At 40.3% G+C, this 15179-nt stretch overlaps 1 long non-coding RNA gene across 1 annotated transcript; it reads left to right on the top strand.

Annotated features, from left to right (window-relative positions):
* Positions 1-2788: 2788 nt before the first annotated feature.
* Positions 2789-13028, top strand: LOC120408267. Its single transcript, XR_005600573.1, has 3 exons — positions 2789-2980; positions 11197-11385; positions 12176-13028. It is a non-coding gene; the product is annotated as an uncharacterized LOC120408267 (long non-coding RNA).
* The last annotated feature ends 2151 nt before the right edge of the window (positions 13029-15179 follow it).

Raw genomic sequence — 15179 nt, forward strand, 5'->3', positions numbered from 1 at the left:
TTCTACACTACTAAGTGGTTATAATGGGTCTAAATGAGCCTAAAGCTGTGAAAAAGCCAAATGGTAACAAAACTTATGCTACCAGTGCTTTACCTGTTCTGTAGAGAAGACTATATGTAGTGCTGTCAATTTAAACCCATTCATGCACAAAACTAAAACAAACTTTTCTCTTTTATTTTCTTGGTTAAAGAAGGCCGCAAAGCCATCAAATAAAAGAACACACATTGATCTCCTGTTCATTGGACAATTCAGATATTATAAGGTGGAAAGTTGTATTTTTTCATCCAATGTGTGGTGAAATGCTGTATGCCAGTGAAACAAAATCTAGCATTTTTCAGTTGCTATGCTAAGGTGACCTTGATGGATACATTTTTTTAAAGGGACTGATGAAGTCACAAACAGAAATTCATGGATCAAAGTGGCCTACGCAGTGCTGGGACCCGTGTTGACTCAGACGTGTCTTGCAAGCCCTTTTTTCAGAAGGAATATGAATATACACAAAATCTCTCTAAACCATTTTTTCTCATGGGTTGAGCATTTCAGTTTGATAGTATTCAGAGGTTCAGATTTGCTCTCTCTATAGTCTCATCCATTATTACTTGTGCAATACCTTTCTTTCAGTTTCTCTTCTCACAGTGAGAAAACTGCTCAGAAGACCATATTTGGCTTGTCAATATCCAATAACTTTCAGCACAATTCAATGGCAGTTGTCATGACAAGAGACATCAGGGATAAAGCTATATGAAAAATGTCACAAATGCCATCAAAATGGCGACATTAGATCATGCTTTGATTTTATGAAAAAGTCACTTTTTCACCTTTCTTGATTAGCTAATTTTTCTGCAAGCAGGGTTGGCAGAAGAAATACCAATAACTAGTTTTGATCAGGAAATCTCCTCCAACCTGAATGTAGGGGATTTTACTATCAACCGAACAGGAAATTAATTATTACATCAGAGCATATTTTAAAATGTTGCCTGTTTTCAAAATTCTGTAACAAACATCTGCAAAAAATACTGTCTCTTCAGTTGGACCAATGATTTGGAAGATTTAACAATGAATAGATATTTTGCAAGAAAGTATTTTACTCGGGGAAATTAGTTTATTTTTATTTAGTTAATTAGACATTTAAGCATGTGGAGGAAATGGCTGAACTGTGGTTCCTCATATTGGCATTTAACCTTAACAGCCCAGGCAGGGCAGTAGGGTCCATTCCCTTTCCCTACCTTATTTCTCTTCTGTTTTTGGACTACCAAATTTTTCATTTGGAATTGAGTGCAGCAAAAGAAAGGGATTTTTTTGTTTGTTTGTTTTTGTAACACTATCTATATTTGCCCTTCACTGTCAGTGTTTAGTAGCCATCACCCACTCCTGAAGTCATTGGCTTGTTTGCTTCCTAGAATGGTAGAATCATAGGATTAGAAGGGACTGCAAGGGTCATCTAACCCCCTGCCAAGATGCAGAATTTGTTCAAGACTGATGGCTATCCTGCCTCCTTTTGAAAACCTCTAGTGAAGGACCTTCCAGTCTCCCTAGGCAGTCTGTTCCATTATCCTATTGTTCTTACAGTTAGGAAGTTTTTCCTGAAATTTAATCTAAATCTATGATGCTGTAGTTTGAACCCACTGCCTCTTGTCCTGCCCTCTGTGACAAGACAGAACAACTTTTCTCCATCTTTTTATGTCAGCCTTTCAAATATTTGAAGAACGCTATCATGTCCCTCCTTAATCTCCTCTTTTCCAGCCTAACCATACCCAGTTCCTTCAGCCTTTGCTCGTATGGCTTGCATTCCATCCCATTGAACATCTTTGTATCTCACCTCTGGATCCTTTCCAATTTCTCTACATCCTTTCTATACCTTGGTGACCAAAATTGGACACAGGACTCCAGCTGAGGCCTAACCAGTGCCGAAGAGAGTGGTATTATCACCTCCCGTGACTTGCATGCTATTCCTCTGTTAATGCAACCTAAAATTTAATTTGCTTTTTTTCCCAATAGCATTGCATTGCTGACTCATGTTGAGGTTGTGATCCACCACAACTCCCAGATCCTTCTCAGCAGTGAGGACTCTTGCGAGGTCTCTAGTGTAGCTCACTGATCATCATAATCACTGCAAAATGTATTACCTTACACTGTATGCCTATTTGCATACTGAGCTAGGTGCAAACTGAGAGATGAGGAAAGCCAGACACAGAAAGAAACAAGCAGTGGTGGGGTTAGCAGGGTTGCCCTGTTTTATGAATAAAGACAAAGGATTGGTCTGGTACAGGGCCGGCTCCAGGCACCAGCCGACCAAGCACGTGCTTGGGGCGGCACCTTGGGGCAGGGCAGCGATCGAGTTTTGTTTTTTTGGTTTTTTTGTTTTGGTTCGTCGGGGCAGCGCTGGAGGGGTTTTTTTTTGGTTTTGGTGGTGGGGCGCTCGGGGGGCAGGGCTTCAGGCAGTGCAGCGCTCGGGAGGGCAGGGGCTTGGCACGGCGCTGGGGGGTCAGGGGCTGGCATGGCGCTCGGAGGGGGGCGCAGCGCGGTGCTTGGAGGGGGCGTGGCTTTGGGCAGCGTGGCACTCGGGGGGCGGAGTTTCAGGCAGCGTGGTGCTCAGGGGCGGGGCTTTGGGCAGCGTGGCGCTCGGGAGCGGGGCTTTGGGCGGCGTGGTGCTTTGGGGGGGCGGAGGCTTCAGGCAGTGCGGCGTTCAGAGGAGGGGCGGGGCGTGGATCTTGGAGGGGGCGGGGCTTCATGCAGCATGGCACTCGGGGGCGGGGCTTCAGGGGCGTGGTGCTCAGGGGACGGGGGTTTCGGCAGCACAGCGCTCACGGGGTGGGGTACAGCAGGGCAGCGCTCTTCTTTTTTGCTTGGGGCAGCAAAAAAGTTAGAGCCGGCCCTGGTCTGGTATATCTTGGAGTACAAAGAGACACACTAGCAACAGCCTGTTTTATGAAAGAAGGGTCACTGTCAGCCTGGCTGTACAATACTGCAAGGATTTTGGGTGAGTAATATGTCATTAGACATGAGACTATCTTGTTAATTAAATTTAGGCTCTAGAATGCATGTTATGATTCTATTTTGTATGTAACCATTTCTTTCCAACACTACTTCTGGCTACTACTTGAATCTCTATGCTCTGTTAAATAAACTTAGACTTGATTTCACAATAAACATATCTAAGTACCGTGTGTTAAGTGGAGCAGTGATCTGAAGTGAAACCAGTAACCTGGGGTGCACTGTTTCTTTGGAAGCAGTGGATTGGTGAATACTGCATGCATCCAGTGGACCAGGGATTGTACACTCCAGGGAGACACTCAGAGGTCTCTAAGGTTGGAATGTGCCTATTGCTAATCTGTAGAATGACAGCAGGGCCTGCAAGGCCTAAAGGGGAGTGCTTGTGTTGTCCGTGGCCAGTGGAGTTAAGGAGATGACCCCTGACTTCCTCATGCTAAGGGTAGGTGGTAGTGAAGTGCCTCACAACCCTGGTGCCCCTGAGAAGCATTACAGATATCTATGATCATGAACTAAGTTCTCCTTGTACTTTGCCACAGTCCAGATCTATGGATACCACTTTATTCCATCTTCCCACTGAAAGCAGAAAGGACCAGAAAAATATGCAATGACAAACCTTGGTCACACTATTAGTCCTTCACTGATTGTGCTGTCTAGACAAACTAATAATACAAAATGTCTCATTGGGTCTTCCTGATTTCCAGAATCTGAAGCTTCCCATCTAGAACCTTACTGAGCATTTACTCCTTGGACTTATAGGGTACATCTGTGCTTCAGCTGAAAATGTAATTTCCACCTTGGGCAGATATTCATGCGCTAGCTTGGATCCAGCTAGTGTACTAAAAATACTAGTGTAGCAGTGGCATCATGGGCAGGGGGTTGAGCTAGCTGCCTAAGTACAATCCTGTCTGAGCTCCAGGTACATACTCGGACAGCTAGCCTGAGCCACAGCTATACTGCTACTTTCAGCATGTTTGCTTGATCAAGGCTAGTGCAGTGAATATATGTCTACAAAGCTGGAAATTACACCTCTAGCTGCAGTGTAGACATTCCTACAGAGTCCCTTCAACAATTCAGGTCTCAGTGGGAACATAACTAAAACATTATTTCTCTTCTTTTATTAAAGTTATCCTAGTGTTTCCTTTAAAGGGTTTTTTATAAGGTCTAAGAAGGAGCATACTAGGTTCAAGTCTCAGCATGTCCCATGCACCTTATCCTCTCTTACTGCAATATTTGGCTGTATCACTGTATTTCCCACTCCTTTGTAATTGTAGCTCATGATCGTCCACTTTAAGGCAACCTGGGGTTTGACAGTTTCCTAATGTGATGTTTTAGGCCCTTGTTATAGCTACTTTCATATAGCAAATTGTGGTGTCCCATTTTTCTGTATCTTTCTTGTCATGGTTTTCACTTCAGTGGGAAGGTTAAGCAAGCAGAGATTCTCTTATTGCATTTTTAGGCTCTTATTTTCAGTTCTCTAGAGAAGATGATTAACAGTAGAGCCATTGAGAGCTTTCAGTTAGAATGCTGGTAGTTTTTTCAGGTGTAAGTTATGACAACTTTGAAATACATTTTCATTCTTGGGAAGTAGGCTGAACACTAGCTTCTATAAACCCCATTCTAAACTTAGGAGGAAGTCTGGTGCCTTTCTCATGTTGTTTGACTGTCTCATGAAAAGTCTGTTAATTGTCCTCCAAGTCCGACTATGCCAGATGGATCAGAGAATCCCATTTTCTAGGCAGATTAATCAGATATCTGGTATCTTACTTAGAGATTTTTGGGCCTCATTCTGCTGGAAATATAAACTTATTGGGTGGAGAGCAATCAGCCCTTTTCAGAGACTACAAGGTTGTTACTGCATCATCCGTACATTCTTTTTCTAAACACTACAAAACTCAGTTGCTGTTGTCTTTGGATTCAATTTCAGGCAACAGATACATCAATCAGTTGTTAATACCTTCAAGAAGATATGTATAAATTAAATAAATAGTTGAATATATTAGGGCCTAAGCTTTCAAAAGTGAGTTACAATTTTGGGTGCCCAAATTGAGACACCTTAAGGTGGTTGCTCAGTACTAAAAAGTTAAGGTGCCTAAAATCACTAGTCACTTCCAGAAAATTTGGTGTGGGGGGGAGGGAGGGAGGGAGAGATTATCCCTTCTATTTAATAGTGATTTTTTAAGTCTAAATTAACTGATTAGCCTTTACCATACCTATGCTAAATTTAGCTTCATTGCTAGTTTATACAGTAATTGATTTTGATTGAACCACAATCACTTATTTTTTTCCTTTGTTTTTAATGACTTTTTTGGCATTTATTCACTTTCTATTACCATGTAGTGAATGAGATTGTTTGTAGAGCTCCTGCCTCATTGTTGCAGAAGATGAAACGTTTGTAGTGAATGATGCAGGAGATTGCAGGAAAAGGACTGGGAAAGGAAGGTGTCATAGCTAAGGCAGTTGAATAACTCCCTGGACGATTGGATTCTACCCCTGTTTCTGCCACAGAGTTCCTATATGATGCTAGGCAACTTACTTAAAGCAAAATTGTACACCTATTGTAAGTTCCTCATTTTCTAGGTTCTGGACTTGAGACTTTTGGGGTCTGACTTGCAGAAGAGCTGAGTACTCATAACAGCATTTGAAGTCAAAGGGAGCTCTGTTTGGAATTTACAGAATGCTATAAACCAAAGCTAAATAATCTGAAAAATCAGGTCCGATGGATTCTAAAATGGGAATACAAATTTAGAGGGCACACCTAACAATTTTGGTCTTAATTTCTCTGTCTCAGTTCTGTAAAATGGAGACAATAATACTCCCTCATCTCACATAGGTGTTGTGAAGATAAAGTTATTAATATTTGTGAAACACTCAGATACTATAGTAATGAGTGCTACAGAAAAGCCCATGAGTAAATGAATAATTCTGTATTCACAGAAGGGTTTGAATAGTGTGTAGTAAATGAGTCATGGGGTCAGACCCTGAACAATGAAGAAAAAATATATTGAAATAACAAAATATTAAAATCCTGAATAGTGTTCATTCAGTGAGCACCATACGCCCTGTGCATTGAATGAGAAAGGTATCCTGTCGAAAAAATAACATGTATTTAAAGACTATCATAGTGCATACTTACAAGAGGATCCAGTATGTTTGGTTTTGCTCCTCTGTTTTCATTCAAGTCAGCACAAGAGGGTAATGGGGCAAAAATGACATCTGTACAATGATTATATTTGTTTCTTCTGTTCCTAATGGTAATAACTGTTCTGGTTATGGTTTTCTTTAAGTGTTTGGCTGTGAATGGCAATCTCTTCAGCAAATATGCCAAATGCAGGGCTTTTTTGTTTAAAAAAAAAACTGCTTCCATTCAGCCAGATCACGCAGGATTTAGCCCTAAATCCCAACTGCAGTCCAGAACAATGAATCCCTACTAGGAGAAATCAAGATTACAGATTAGAAAACTAACTCTGCCTTTTGTTAGATATGAAATTTATCAACCTGTAATCTGGTAGTGAACAGTGTCAGGGAGCAATCTGTTTCACCTGCATCACCCTCCACACCTGTCTTGTCATATACTGGGCATCCTTTGGGGTTTGAGCAAAAAATCACCTTTATTATACAGTTTCCCTTGTAAAATCTTATACAGCTTTCCTGAGCAAAGACATGAGACACGTGGATTATTTCTTTTGCCATCTGCCTTGGTATAACTTTTCATAGCCATGGAGGATGGGAACAGTTGTTTAAGTTGACCTCTATTAGACTTTTAGAGCATTTGCTTAAAGCAGCTATAATTAAAATTCTTTGTAATTTTTTGTGTAGATGTAAGATCTTGACCTTGGGTTCTCCTATCATTCTAGGTGTTTGATCCTTTCTAAACCTATCATTTTATGAAGCTTCAATAGTTACCCATAACATGCTGTTCCTTAATTAGCAGAGAGAGCACTTTCTGGACTGATATTTGGGACTGATATATTTTAGTAGAAACCTTTCATCGAAAGCACATCTGTGTCATGTAACTTTCACAAAGTGCCACAGGGAATTTTTTTTCAATTATCACATACAAATAATGGCTCACACTATTTTTAACAGCAAGTGAGTGTACCTAGGGTATTTTTGAGAGAATATTCTTTCTCTATTAGAAATCCAAAAAAAGGCCACAGAAACAGAACACAGCATTAGTTTCAATGAGATTCTTGGTAACAGTAAATTCACCATTTTCCCCCTAACAGGATATCAGACCCTTTATGATAGCACTGCCTGTGTTTTTCTAGAACAAATTTATTTACTATGTACGTCTTCCTTATTTTTTAGGATAGTGTAAGTAAAAGGCTATGACTGCATGAGAGATTTCAAGCTTCCAGGAAATAAAACCCCCTCATCCTGTAATTCCTCTTCTACAATAGCATAAGAAGAATTTTACTTTTCTTTATTTACAAACCTTTATTCTGGCATTGTTATTTACAGGCCTTTACTCATAGACTGTTTACATCTCTTTAATATGTACAGTATTATTACATACATTTTTGTAGCCCAAACAATGTTATGTTATTACCAGACCCTAAATATATATTTTGTAAGGCATCCTCTAGGTATGATTGGAAATAACTCTTGACTTTAGTTTTCTGTTGTCTTGTCTCTGTAACACAGCTATTTTTCTTCTCCGCTGATATAAAGTTAAGGGGGGATTCTAATTTTACTTTGCTGGTGTATAAATGTGTCATTTCATACAACTAGCTGTTTTTCTTTGTTGTTACCTCTTTCTCTCTGTTTTAGCCTGAGGCTCCCCTTTTTATTTGATCAGTATAGTTTATATCATAGTCCAGGCAGCATTTCTTCCCAAGAGAAAAACAGGATTTCAAATTGCTACTCGTGATTCCTGAGGCGAACTGAAAGGGTGCCGACTGAATTAATGTTTCCTTTACTGTTTTGGGGACTTATGGGTTTTATTTCTATTAGCTTATGGATACATTCTTTTTCTAGCTTTAATAATGTTCTTATCTGACTATTGACATTTTTTTCTCTGTTGTTTACAGCACACTACAATACAAATTTAAGCAGAAAATTAATCAGTTGGAGTATTTAGTGACAAAAGAAAGGGAGTTCAAAAAATCCACAAAGATTAGAAATATTCCTTCTTTGGTAAGAAAGTTACATAGCTTGGTTTTCAGAATATATATACTTATCCAGTAACCCCAGAACTATTGTGCAGGAAATAGGTGTGCTGCTATAGTTATTTTAACATTCTAATATCTCTAAATGATTTATTTGGCTGGTTAATATGGCTCACTGCAACACAATGCAGCAGCCACACTTGATAATGTAGTTAGGAGAGTCTTCATTATAACAACTAATCCTGTTTCTATACGTGTGTCTAGAGTGTGGTTTTAAAGTTCACTTAGTGCCAGTATTACAAATATTCATGTTTTATTTTTTTTTCTTCCCCATTGAACACAAATGGATTTATTGGTCCATTTCCATAATACCTTCCACTCAGAAATCTCAAAGCACCTTAGAAGAGTTGATGAACTGAGCATCATAATACACCATTTTGCAGATCAAGAAATTGAGGTACAGAGAGGTTACATGATTTTATTCTAAAGAAAATCTCAGATCACCTGACTCCCAGTCTTGTGCTTTTACCAGAAAGACCATGATTCTTTAATAATTATTACTTTTCTCTATTACACAACAAATGAACAATTCCACCCAATCACAGGCCAAAAAACACTGAACATCAGTCGTTCATAAATGACATTGACATCCTTATTGTCCAAACCACACATACTCATTGATGCCATGTTTGTCATTTCTATGCTGGCTGGCTGTTCTCTTTCAAACACTTATTCACTCTCTGATGCCTCTCTTTCATGTAAGTCCTGACCCAAAGAAAGATCAATAGAAAATCAACAAAAGCAGTAATGCAGAAATTCAGATCCTGATAAGGTAGGGTGGAAAAAATTACTTTTTCTTCATTATGTTGTGGGGTGATGTATTTTCTTTTTCTTATTGGCTAATAAGGCTATTTTTTATGGATAGCACAGTACAAATTATTTACACCAAACCGTTCATTCAGTGTATTTCACCCTTATTCCTGTTCATAAATAGACTCTGATTTAACTTAAATGTCTGTTCATAGTTGTTTGACAGCAGCTTAATATGAACAAGTTTCTGCCTATGGATTGCTCTTCAGTTATGCTTGACACTTATCTAAGGTTAAATCCTGGCTCCATTGAAATCAATGGAAAAATTTCCATAATAATATTTTTTGTGTTTTCTGACTAAGTGAATGCATTTATAGTAAAGAGGTGAAAGGCATGATCAACTAATTGGATCTCTGAATATCTCAGGGAGGGTGGGGGCAGTTTGTGTAACTTGGAGGAGATAGGGTAATTATTATAGAAGTTTAAATCTGTTATTTTATGAGCCTCTTGAGTTTAGTTTGACTGATAAGTTGTTGCTTAAAAAACTATGCTATTTGCAATATTATAGGCTATGGTTAATATTCTTTCAACACATTGACACAAAGTAATTGTGTGGCATGGTCATACATGGTTCCTGTAGAATTCTGTCTTGCTTATTTAGCTGCCTCTGTAACAAGGCTCTGGCCAGGGGATTTGTGAATCCTTAGCTGTGAGGGCACGGTCCAGTTGTCTTGTTTAACTATATCCACATCAGGGTGGCCTGGCCTGGTCTTTTGTTAATACAATCTGTCTCCATGGTGCTGTACTGTTATGAACCAGAGTTCAGCAATATTTCATATGTCTACCAAGTTAATTTACTGAATTTCCTGGTCTCCAGTTTTCTGTAACTTAACAATATTGTCAGTCATTGTCAGAGAAAAAATAGTAATTGTGGTACACAGGTATGTATTTTCCACTACGTTGGAAGGCTGTATGTCTGCAATAGCCACCAAATCAAGACGACTGGGGAACAAATCCATCTCCTTAGTGGTGGCCCATATAGAACATTTCATATATAACATACCATGGTCAGTGTCTGAATGTCCTGGCGTCTACTTTTGTGTCATCTACCACAGTTCACCATAGTTGCTGCTGTGCAGTAATTACGGGATTCATGTATGTGCATGGCCCTACTTGGGTAGGGTATGTCAGGAGCCCCACAACAGCCTCCTTATCTAACCAGGGGGAAAATTCAATAAGTCCATCATTGGTTGTGTTAGTTCAGTGGTCCCCAACCTTTTTGAGACCAGTAGCACATTCATGTTTTCAGAAGAGTGTGGCGGGCGCCAACAATTTTTCAAGGCTTATTTTGTATTTGTACATTAAATAATACAAAAAAAATCATATTTAATATTACATAATATATGAATCCAGAGAAAAGAGAGAAGCCAGAGAGAAGCCGCGAGGACAGAGAATAACAGTGCCTGCAGCCCCGGAGTACTCTGTCCCCAACAGGCGCGGGGGCCCCGATTCTCTCCCCTGCTGGGAACTAGGCGGGTCCCGCGCCTGCCGGGGACTGAGAACACCAGCGCCCACAGCCTGCAGCCCCGGAGTTCTCTGTCCCTGGCAAACGTGGGGCCGCAGCTTCTCTCCCCTGCGGGGCACTAGGCAGGCCCCACACCTGCCGGGAACAGAGAACACTGCGCCCGCAGCCTGAGTTCCCTGTCCCCGGCAGGCGCAGGGCCGTGGCTTCTTTCCCCTGCTGGGCACTAGGCGGGCTCACATAAATGCCCCGGCGGGCACCACATTGGGGACCTCTGTGTTAGTTAAACATTTTTCTCTTTGTAACTGTCCTTGTTGATCATCAATACGCACAACGAGCAACAAAGATATCGGCCAAGGGAGAAATGGATCTGTCAAAAACACATTTAGGCACTATTCAGATACCAGGAGAGACATAAAATGGGCATCAACAGCATAGCTTTGTCATCGCAACCTGTACTTTTACTGGATGCAGACCACAGCAATGTGCTGCTCCCATCAGAATCCATTTTTATTTACGGTAATCACAAAATGAATGTTGGCAACAGTTCAGACATTTATTTTCTGTGAACTTCTATATAAACAAAATTCCTTCATCCAAATGTTAATGAAAATTGAACACAGAAAGGATGTGAATGTGGTACATGATTTCTGATTTGTCAGAATGGCTATTACAGCTGTTGAAGACTTCATCTTCATCTTTGTCCATTGTCTCACATATACCTTAATGTTACCTGTGTTATCTGTGTCTTTATGACTTCAGAAGCAAGGAACTACATCGCTGCACTGTACTAAGACAAGGATCATTGCATCAACTTTTTCCCCTTGACTCCACAATAAGACAATGTCAGAGTGACAGCCGCCAGCATCCCCTGGCCTTCCTCGTTGTAATTCTATTGAATATCAATGGCAAAAGCATTTTGCAGCTGACTGTTTTTCCTCTGACACTACGGTATGTAAAACTTTACCTTGGGATGCACAGCAAAGCTGAGAAATGTGCTGGTGCAGCCAAAATAGTGCTGTATAATAGTGTTGTGGCATTAAGGGATCTATTGTTTTGTATTATAGTGCACCTTATAATAAGAGATGTGTTGCTTTATAGTATAAACCTACTTCAAAACATATTTAAAAGTACAGCATTGATTTTCTGCACCCTATGCTCTCAAAGACTGTTGAACTCTGTGAAAATGTATTCTTTGTTCTTCAGTTCTTTAACTGAGAGATTTCCTCATGGGATATGGAGCCTTTCACTTTTAGGTGAGCTTTTCACTTCTGGGAGGCAACATAGTGTATTGGCTAGAATATAAAACTGAGAACCATGAACTCCTGGATTTCAATCTGTGTTTGGCCACTGACTTACTGTGTGATCTTGGAAAGTCACTTAACCTCTCTGCTTCTTCATCTGTTGAATAGGAAATAATAATGTCCACTTACCTACCTCCTGGGGAACATTGTGAGGCTGATGTTCCTACTGTAGTATAAAAATGTAAAGCCCTATTTAAGCACTAATCATTATTGTTAGGGTGAATTTCTAGATCAGTCCATTATATAGCAAAGCCCCTCTTCACGACATTCTGATCTGGATCTGGATTTCAAACCAGCCCTACAAAGTTTGGGGTTCCTGAGATCCAGCACTCCAGTTCTCCTCAATAGTGACCAGAGTTGACTCTTTCACATACACCATGGGAGTGGTACGAGGAAGCCAGAGAATCTATAACTTTTTTGGTTTGCTTCGTTTTTAGGTTTCTGACTGGGAAGCAGCCTACCAGATTTTTGGCTGTACTGATTGTACATTCCTCTCAGCATCAAGGAACATTTCTCTATCATGAGGAAAAGGATGGCTGATGTGGCCAAGCACCTGATGGAGCCTTTTGTGACTGACAAATGCCAAGTACTGTATTCTCTATCTCCACTTTGTCCTGCCCCCAAAATTGGAAAATCCAGTTGAGGAGTGTTCATCCAGCTAAGGACACAGACTCCTTTTATCAAGAAATGTAGTTGATGATTACGTTGCTCTGTATTTGGAGAGAGATTATGTCAATGTGTTACGTGGACTTCTTTGAAAGATGAGTTGTGTTCACAAAGAATGTTTGCGTATAGGGGAAAATAGGCTCCTTAGGAATATTTAAAAGCTCTCTAAGGAAGGTTTAAGAAATCTTGTCAGAAATAGGCAAATCACCCTAATCTTCCATTCAGTATGGTGGCAGAATTTGTACAAGTGCTTCTGTAAGTCTCTGAGAACATCATTGTTTATGTTTATCTATTGCAGCAGCTTTCCCTGTCTAGGAGTAAGTGTATTTAAATCTTCCTATTAAATTGTTAGCTAAAGAAGTCTGGTTTTGGCACAGCAATGGTGCCTTGCCATCTGACAATACATCCTCCTGACCAAACTCTGAAGTGGTAGACACCTGTTTTTCAATAGAATTAGGTAACTGACTTAGTGTGGGTACCTTTTTATATTTAGTTTTCTAGGATTCATAGCTGTTCAGAAGATGTTATTTACATTTCTGCTTTTCCTAAGCCATTAAAAAAATAGCGTACTTCTGGAGCCCTCTTGATTGCAAATTATAAAAATTAAAAGACTGTCAAATGTCATTCCAGTGTATATTTTATTGCCATAGCAACATACAGGTAACTGGGTAGGTTAAGCTACAAGTTATATATTTGGCTATTGAAAGACCTCAATGAAATAAAGTCACTTAATCAAGCTTATCATTGCTTGTGCTATGTAATCAAGACAACCCTATTAAAGTCAAAACATAAGATGTTTCTCTGTTGTCTTTGTTCAAACAATGTCCTGTATGCAGTATTGTATCAAACAGCCAATCAATGCACATTACTCATTTTGCAACCATGAAAAAAAAAAAGCCAGCTTTCTTCTGCAAATACTCCTCATTGCAATTTTTTGCAGCATAATTTATAGTATGTTGACGCTTACTCTGTTCAGATACATTCTTTCTCTTCAAATTGCTCTCCAAATGCACACAATTTAAGCAACAACAAAAACAGATGCACTGAAAAAGTATGCTCCTGGGTTTTCTAACACAGAATTATATACATGGGATACCATTTTAAGCCATGGCTGTTGCCAAGCGAAACTGCATTATATCAAAAGCCCACAGAACAAGGGCAGAAATAAAAAGTCGTTTTAGCTTAATTTAGAAGCTATACCAGGATAGTATAAAATCTTTATTTGGAAAAAAAACCCGCAAAACTTGGATTTGTCCTCCCCGGGCGACATTAGAGATTTACATGGGTAAATCCCATTAATGCCAATACAACACCTTTCATGCTGAAGTATCGCAAATTGCTCTACAGATTGTGTATAGGGATCACATAGCTAACTCCATAAATAGAACCACCACAGGCTGGAATTCTGCAGTCTCATAAGAGCAAAGGTTGCAGCAATTTTGCACCAATATTACACAGCAAGAAATTAAAAATTGTTGACCCAGATGCAGTTGCTGATGGAATTTAGAGAGGCAGTGTATTAGCCAAGTGGAATCTAGCCAAGATACAGTAAACTGTTCAGTAAGAACTCAGGAGCTCAGGTGGTTGGAAGGAAGACAGAGCACTTTTATTAAATGAATAAGCATCCACTCTAGTTAGGCTTCTGGGAACATCTTGTTTCTACTGGACTGGCTCATAGGCTTAACACTAGAGCTATATTTTATTAGCATAAGTGTGCCACACTAACATTATAACAACTAATTAACAAAGTAACTTTCTAGATAGTAATATGATCCCTATCCTGACACATAGGTGTTAACTACCCTACAGCTGCAAAGCATGCCATGGGACTTGGAATGACTACATGTTCTGCCTCATTCAGAGGACTACAGCAGCAGTAGTGTTCCTCTCAAGCGTCCACGCCCCGATCCAGCAAACACATGCTTAAGCTTGGGAATATAGTGGAATCTCAGAGTTATGAACATCTTGAGAATGGTGGTTGTTCGTAACTCTGAACGCAATTGTTAACCTGAAACTCAGAACAAATAGCCAGCTACAAGTCTGGTTTCAGCAGCAGGATCTTTTCACCCCTCAAGCTCTATCACCTGGAGTAAGATAAAAGTAGGTGTGCCTCCCATCTCACTTGCGTGGTGTAGTGCAGTGCTTCTCAAAGCCGGTCTGCCGCTTGTGCAGGGAAAGCCCCTGGTGATCCAGGCCGGTTTGTTTATCTGCCGCATCCGCAGGTTCGGCTGATCATAGAATCATAGAATTCAAGATCAGAAGGGACCATTATGATCATCTAGTCTGACCTCCTGCAAGATGCAGGCCACATAAGCCGATCCACCCACTCCTGAACTAATTCTCTCTCTTGACTCTGCTGTTGAATGCTCCAAATCATGATTTAAAGACTTCAAGAAGCAGATAATCCACCAGCAAGCGACCCCTGCCCATGCTTCGGAGGAAGGCGAAAAACCTCCAGGGCCACTGCCAATCTACCCTGGAGGAAAATTCCTTCCCGACCCCAAATATGGCGATCAGCTGAACCCCGAGCATGTGGGCAAGACTCTCCAGCCAGACCCTCTGGAAAAGGCTAACAATATCCCAACATTGACCCTTTGTACTAATTACCAGTGTGGCACGTTATTGACCTATTGACTAAACCCAGTATCCTATCATACCATCCCCTCCATAAACTTATCCAGCTTAATCTTAAAGTCATGGAGGTCCTTCGCCCCCACTGTTTCCCTCGGTAGGCCGTTCCAGAATTGCACTCCTCTGATGGTTAGAAACCTTCGT

Source organism: Mauremys reevesii, linkage group 6 (genome assembly GCF_016161935.1).
Source record: "Mauremys reevesii isolate NIE-2019 linkage group 6, ASM1616193v1, whole genome shotgun sequence".
Classification (NCBI taxonomy): Eukaryota; Metazoa; Chordata; order Testudines; family Geoemydidae; genus Mauremys; species Mauremys reevesii.